At 54.2% G+C, this 7,153-nt stretch overlaps 1 long non-coding RNA gene across 2 annotated transcripts; it reads left to right on the top strand.

The window, feature by feature from the left end:
* The first annotated feature begins 3,950 nt into the window (after nucleotides 1–3,950).
* On the top strand, nucleotides 3,951–6,696 carry LOC310919784. Of its 2 annotated transcripts, none has more exons than XR_014591863.1 (3): nucleotides 3,951–4,104; nucleotides 4,208–4,408; nucleotides 6,515–6,696. It is a non-coding gene; the product is annotated as an uncharacterized lncRNA (long non-coding RNA). The 2 variants fall into 2 exon arrangements; XR_014591864.1 differs by having other exon boundaries at nucleotides 4,208–4,769.
* The last annotated feature ends 457 nt before the right edge of the window (nucleotides 6,697–7,153 follow it).

Below are 7,153 nucleotides of genomic sequence, written 5' to 3'. Positions count from 1 at the left end.
CCGGGGTAAACCCAGCCGAGCTGTCGGATTTGGTTCTCTGCTGTACTTAGAGTGACAGGGATTAGGGCTGGGGAAGGGGGTTCTTACAGCAAATCCTCTGTGTTGTCAGAGCTGTGCTGGGGACAGGCCTGGGGGGCTCAGAGAGACCCCTCCCTAACCCAGCCCTGAGCCCCAGCACGGCCCAGAGTCCATAACCACTGTCCTTTCTGCCTCCCTCAGAGCTCCTCAGGGTGGGAAAACCCTCTCCCACATTTTGGAATGAGCAGCAGGCACCTGCACCCCCCCCCCAGCACCTCCCCCTGGTTTTCCTCCAGGGGGATATCTGTGATGATTACATGTTCCTCAAACATGCACGGAAGCCTTCTTAAAATTAACATCATCTCCTTTTCATTTGCTGTAACTCACACTGGGACTTAATACGGTTTAGCAAATCCACTGGAAATTTCATCTTTTGCTTGATTCAGATTAATTCTGCAGAGAGTCCCTGCAAGGACAAATCTGCTGAGGGCCCCTGACAGCAGCCAGGCCTTGCCACGTGTGGCCACGGGGACAAACTGGCTGGAATTGGCTGAGATGTGCTTTGTTCACCCTCTTTTCCTGCTCTCAGATAAGTGATGGGCAAAGACCTGCCAGCTGCACGAATCCCTTCCAGCCTCCCACCCCAGTTAAAGCCCTGGGCACCCCTGGGGGGTCACACAGCTGAGCCCAGAGCAGCTGGGGGTGGGAAATGATGCTGCATCTCTGCCTGATGGCCTGGCAAAGCCTCCAGAGGTGAGAAAGCTGCCATAAAATCCAGTGCCAGAAGGGATTTCATGGGAATGCTTCAAATCTCAGGCTGGAAACTGTGGCTTCTCCAAAGAAACAAACCCCACTGCAGGGCAGGGCTGTTCTTCCCAAGGTTCACCCCATTCCTGCCTGCAGGGTGAGGGTGATTTTTCTGTGGAGCGACTTGAATTAAGTCACTGGGAGCCCTGTGGGTCCGTGTCAGCCCCGCTCTGCACACCCTGGCAGAGAAACCCCATGAAAACATCCCTTGTCCTGCTGCTGCTGCCAGCCCAGAGCAGCTGGAATTGCACTGATGCCAGCACAGCAACTGTGGGATCATCAAAGCTGGCCCTGACTGCTCCTCAAGGCTCTGTTTGCCATAAACCAGCTGAGTAAAAACCACGGGGAATATTGAGGAATAAAATCCTTGTTGTTCAGGGCTTGGAGCAGCCTGGGCCAGTGCTTGTCCCTGCCCGTGGCAGGAGTGGAACAGGATGGGCTTTAAGGTCCCTCCCAACCCAACCATCCAATAACTGAGATAATTTAGGATGGGAAAACTCCTGTCTCTCTGCAGGTGCTGACTGGTGTTGGATCAGAGCATCCCAGGAGCTGTCTGCACTCCAAACCAGCCTGACCCTCCAGCTGCCCTGGGCACACAGCAGCTCCATTCTGGAGCCCCAGCTGATATTGCAGGACGCAGGGTCAAGGTGTTCCTTAATGGCCCCGCTGGTGCCCTGCAGGATGGACCTGCCCTGGAGTGAATTAAAGGCACCACGGAGCTCGTTCCATGTGCAGCAGCCTCAGAGGAGGCATCACAGCCCTGGGCAGCCCCGGTGCTCATTAAAGCCTCTGACTGGAGGGATGTAATGAACCGGTTTTATGGCAACAGTAATTCCTCCCTATCGCATTCGGTGGTTGTGGGTTCACGGGGGATGAGGGAAGAGGGAAGAGCAGAGCAGGCTGGAGCTCTGGGATGTGCTGAGGGTGGAAAAGCTGACACTGGTGTGTGCTGGTGACAGATAGGGCAGAGCTGAGGTGGGAGTGGAGCATCCCCAGGCCCCTGTAATGCTGTCACACTGACCTTTTAAAAATATATATTTGAACATTAAAGGGGACCCTCTCTCCTCTCTGCTTCTGCACATCAGCAGCTCTGGGGGTGGTTTAATGCCCGGGGATCATTTGGATCTTTGCAGAGCTGCCTCTCACAGCTCCCAGGCTGGCCAGGAATGCTGACCACGCTGTGGGGTGACCCTCTGCACACTGCTGGGACCCCCTGGGCAGAGCTGGTGCTGTTGTGTCACTCTCCACACTCACTCCATGGAGGGCAGGACGAGGGAAACCTCAGAGGATGGAGCCTGGTGCTCTCCCCAAAGTTTTAACCCTGGGCTTCTCCCCTTCTTGTCTTTCAGGCAGATAGTTTTTTTCTAAATTTGTTCAAAGGGATAATCCGTGATTAACAGCCGTTTTAATAAATGGCTAATCAATTTATATGGGTTGCTATAGAGTTGAATAAATCAAGGCCAGGTTTGATTACAACCATGGCTCATGGCCATCCTGTAATGCCTTGCTCTGATGTGCTTCTAATAGTCTGGAACCTCTACTGCTGCTGTCAGGAGCTCATTTAAAACACCAGGCAGTGGTTTTTGACACGCTAAAAGCACAGCGTGGGTGGACATTCCTCTCTGCTTGTAAGACACACGGCCCTTCATGGTGACAAATTTGGGTCCAAACCAATGTCCACCAGGAGCTCTGGCACAGAGGGACTCGTGGAGCTCAGAAAAGAAGCTGGGAGAGAGATGTAAGTGTAGGAAAGGTGATGCTGAGCTGGATTTGGGGTCCAGTGGGGTCTGAGAGGGGCCAGAGGAGAATTCCTGGGAGGGAGGGCCGGGGAATGGGCAGCCAGACCCCCTCCCTGGCCTGTCTGCCCACCCTGCAGCAATCCCAGTGCCAGGCTCTGCAGGGAGCTGGAGGCTGTCCTTGGGCCTCACCTTCCAAAGTCACAGGAGGGTTTATTCTGAATTCCTCGTGCCCTTCCTTCCACAGAGTCACGGGGCTCCAGGGGCCTGTGGAGGTCACTGCTCCCCCAGGGCCACCCTGCTCAGGGTCACCTTTAATCTGCTTTTCCTGCAGCCCTGCAGGCACACATTTCTCTGTGCAGGGACACACATTCCCTGTGCAGACACACACATTCCCTGTGCAGACACACATTCCCTGTGCAGGGACACACATTCCCTGTGCAGACACACATTCCCTGTGCAGGGACACACATTCCCTGTGCAGACACACATCCCCTGTGCAGACACACACATCCCCTGTGCAGACACACACATTCCCTGTGCAGACACACACATTCCCTGTGCAGGCACACATCCCCTGTGCAGACACACACATTCCCTGTGCAGGGACACATTCCTTGTGCAGACACACACATTCTCTGTGCAGGAACACACATTCCCTGTGCAAGCACACATTCCCTGTGCAGGGACACATTCCCTGTGCAGACACACACATCCCCTGTGCAGGGACACACATTCCCTGTGCAGGGACACACATTCCCTGTGCAGACACACACATTCCCTGTGCAGGGACACACATTCCCTGTGCAGGGACACACATTCCCTGTGCAGACACACACATTCCCTGTGCAGGGACACACATCCCCTGTGCAGGGACACACATTCCCTGTGCAGGGACACACATTCCCTGTGCAGACACACATTCCCTGTGCAGGGACACACATTCCCTGTGCAGACACACACATTCCCTGTGCAGGAACACACATTCCCTGTGCAGGGACACACATTCCCTGTGCAGGGACACACATTCCCTGTGCAGACACACATTCCCTGTGCAGAGACACATCCCCTGTGCAGACACACACATTCCCTGTGCAGACACACATCCCCTGTGCAGACACACATCCCCTGTGCAGAGACACATTCCCTGTGCAGGCACACATTCCCTGTGCAGACACACATTCCCTGGCCAGGGACACACATTCCCTGTGCAGACACACATTCCCTGTGCAGGCACAGGGCACATGGGAACGTTTATGTGAATGGACACAGCAAAGAGATGGAAAATGTCCCTCTGAAAGGTCTGAACTTTGCCCACAAACACCCAGGAGGGGCTGGGAGGGGCCCTGGATGTCCCAGCTGGCCCCTCACTGTCACACACCTGGCTCTTCCCAAGGCTGTGTCCTGCCAGCCACAGGGGACAGCAATTTTCCGCAGGAGAAACAGGAGTTCAGCACTTGCACTGATCCCTCAGAGAGCCAGAATTTCTGCTCTTCTCCAGCCCCTGTGTTTTCAGAGCTATGGAGACAAAAAGAGAATCATGGTACATTAAAAAAGCCAAGCAAACTGTGAGCCTGAATGTTTAAAGCCCCACAGCCGGTATGGTTTGCTTTTTTTATATTCCTTTTTTTTTTCTTTCTTTCCAGCTTGATTCACACAACTCTTTGGAAGAAGCCCCATCTGCTAAATAGAGTCTGAAACCTGTAGCTGCCTGGAAAGAGAAGTGTGGTGATTTCTGAAAAACTCCAGCCCATAAAAGCTGACACACAGCCCCTCGCACGCTCTAAAAACCATCTCCTCGTGGATTTATTAGTCGTAGGCAACAGCAGTTGGTCTGAAAAGAAAATGTATTTAACCTTTCTTTTTAATTGTCGCTCTGTTAACCTGTCAGTCCTACGTGGGGCTGTTAATAATTCTGCTTTAAATGTCTCAAAAGAACTTTCATGTTTAAATATTAAACACTAAAACTTGGGTACACTTAGCAGAGGATGGAGGCAGAGCTTGGAGCAGTAAATGTGGCTCAGTGCAGAGTCCACTGGAGTGCCTGGGAATTGTCACTCGGAGTCCAACAAGGGCAGACACAGCGTGGGCTGCAAATCCTGATCCCAGGGTCAAACCCTTGGGGCTTTACCCAGGATGAACAGTAGGGTTTAGCCTGGGGAAGAACCTGGCTGGACCTTTAGAGCTGGGCTTTACCCTCAGCTTAAGGTGAGATGCACATTGAGGGGCGCAGTTTGTTAATTAGGCTGAGCTGGCTGAACTTTAACTGCTCCTGCAAGAGGTGGACACAGATCACCTGGGCTTGGGAATCGACTCCCAGTTTGTCTGAACAGGAGTCCTGTGTGAAAAGCCATGATTTGATTCCATCTGCTGCATCTAAAGCCTTCCTCCTGGGGCACACAGATGTCCCCAAGCCTGGCTCACACCCCTGGCTGCTCTCACCCTCGCCTTCCAGTGGGGATATCTGTGAGCCCTTTCCAATAGGGATATTCCTGCAGCCCTTTCCAGCAGGGATATTCCTGAAGCCCTTTCCAGCACGAACATTCCTGGAGCCCTTTCCAGCAGGGATATTCATGGAGCCCTTTCCAGCACGAACATTCCTGGAGCTCTTTCCAGCAGGGATATTGCTGGAGCCCTTTCCAACAGGGATATCCCTGGAGCCTTTTCCAGCAGGGATATTCCTGGTGCCCTTTCAAATAGAGATATTCCTGGAGCCCTGTCCAGCAGGGATATTCCTGGAGCTCTTTCCAGCAGGGATATTCCTGCAGCCCTTTCCAGCAGGGGTGTTCCTGGAGCCCTTTCCAGCAGGGATAGCTGTGAGCCCTTTCCAGCAGCGATATCCCTGGAGCCCTTTCCAATAGGGATATTCCTGCAGCCCTTTCCAGCAGGGATATCCCTGGAGCCTTTTCCAGCAGGGATATTCCTGGTGCCCTTTCAAATAGGGATATGCCTGGAGCCCTTTCCAGCAGGGATAGCTGTGACCCCCTCCCAGCAGGGATGTTCCTGGTGCCCTTTCCAACAGGGATAGCTGTGGAAATATCCTTCCAGGGATACCTGTGAGCCCTTTCCAGCAGGGATATTCCTGCAGCCCTTTCCAGCAGGGATATCCCTGGAGCCCTTTCCAGCAGGGATATTCCTGGTGCCCTTTCAAATAGGGATATGCCTGGAGCCCTTTCCAGCAGGGATAGCTGTGACCCCCTCCCAGCAGGGGTATTTGAGGTGCCCACATTGCTGTGATGGACCAATCTCGGTGACACCTCCACAGTTCCCTTGGCAAGAGCCCTGCAAGAGCCTCATGGGCTCTGCTCTACTCCTTCCAAACCCAGGACAAACTCCCAGAGGCTTTCTGAGCCTGCCCAGGACATCATGGACCTGAGTCAGGAGAGCAGGACAGGGGTGCTGAGCACATCCATATCCCATCCTGGCCCTTCCAGTCAGGAAGTTTGCATCCCTGGGATGCCACGGGGCAAATTCAGCACTGCTGGTGAAAGTGGCACGATTTGGAGCCTCTCAGGTTTGTTGAGGCTCCCTGAGCACTCCTTACCCCCGTCTGCTGATGCAGAAAGCAATATAAATACGTGTAATTTATGCACCAGAGGAAAGGTGTGAGTTAAAATAACTCCCAGACTAAAATAACCTCCGCGTGAGGAAAAGGGGGAGAGAAGGGGAGACTGAAATTTGTGCCATCAGCTCTGAATTTGGCCCTGGGCCTCAAAGCTTTTTAAAAATAAGGAGTGGGTTTGGTTTGGAGGAGGTCACACAGGGCTCTGCTCCCCTCTCCAGGAGGGAGGGAGGCGAGGCTGAGGATCAGGGCTGGCCGGGAGGGTTTTCCAGGGAGAAACCAGGGCCATCCTCACAGCACCAGGAAGGCCCATTCCAACCACAGAGCAGCAGCCCTGTCCCACCTCAGCTCTGAGCTGACTTTTCCTCACATTGATGCTCTCCCTGAACAGCACACGTCGTCGTTTCCCAGCCCAGGTGGCTCCTGCAGCGTCAGGGATTTTACCGCTATCGACACTCCGCGGCGACCTGAATATTCCCCACAATCATGTCATCCTTCCTGATGCCCACTTAGTGTTTAATTGTCCCCAGAGGCAGCTCTGCGATCGATGTCTGACCTGCTGCCACCCCGCCAGGGAGGTGGTGACACGGTGACAGGGCCGCCGTGCTCAGTGCCGCTGCCAGCGCCGCGCCGACGACGCTCCGTGCCTGTGACATGTGCGCCAACCCCGGGGTGCGGAGATCATTTGGAATTTAATGAATAAATATCCTCGGGTTTTGAAGCGGGGAGGCTGTCAGAGGCTTTCTAAAAATAGCTGGTGATTGGTTTTGTGTCAGGCTGATTGTTGTCTGGGACCGTCGCTCAGAAGTCGCGACGCCGCGGTTCCCTCCAGGTGTGTCCTCCCTGCTCCAGAGTTGGGCTCCGGGGCACAGGCACGGCCTCTCCCAGCTGGAAACACCCAGCAGAGGATTTTCTCAGCACAGGGCAGTGCCCTGCTCCACAGGGGATGGGAACAGGACTCCTCCAGTGCCCTCCTGGAAGTGCTGTCCCTTGGGGCACTGGGGACAGTCCCTTGGGGCACTGGGGACAG

The sequence above is a fragment of the Zosterops lateralis genome, assembly GCF_965231275.1.
Source record: "Zosterops lateralis genome assembly, chromosome: 28".
Classification (NCBI taxonomy): Eukaryota; Metazoa; Chordata; class Aves; order Passeriformes; family Zosteropidae; genus Zosterops; species Zosterops lateralis.
Note: the sequence above shows the minus strand (reverse complement) of the source record. Positions and strands in the feature narration are given on the sequence as shown.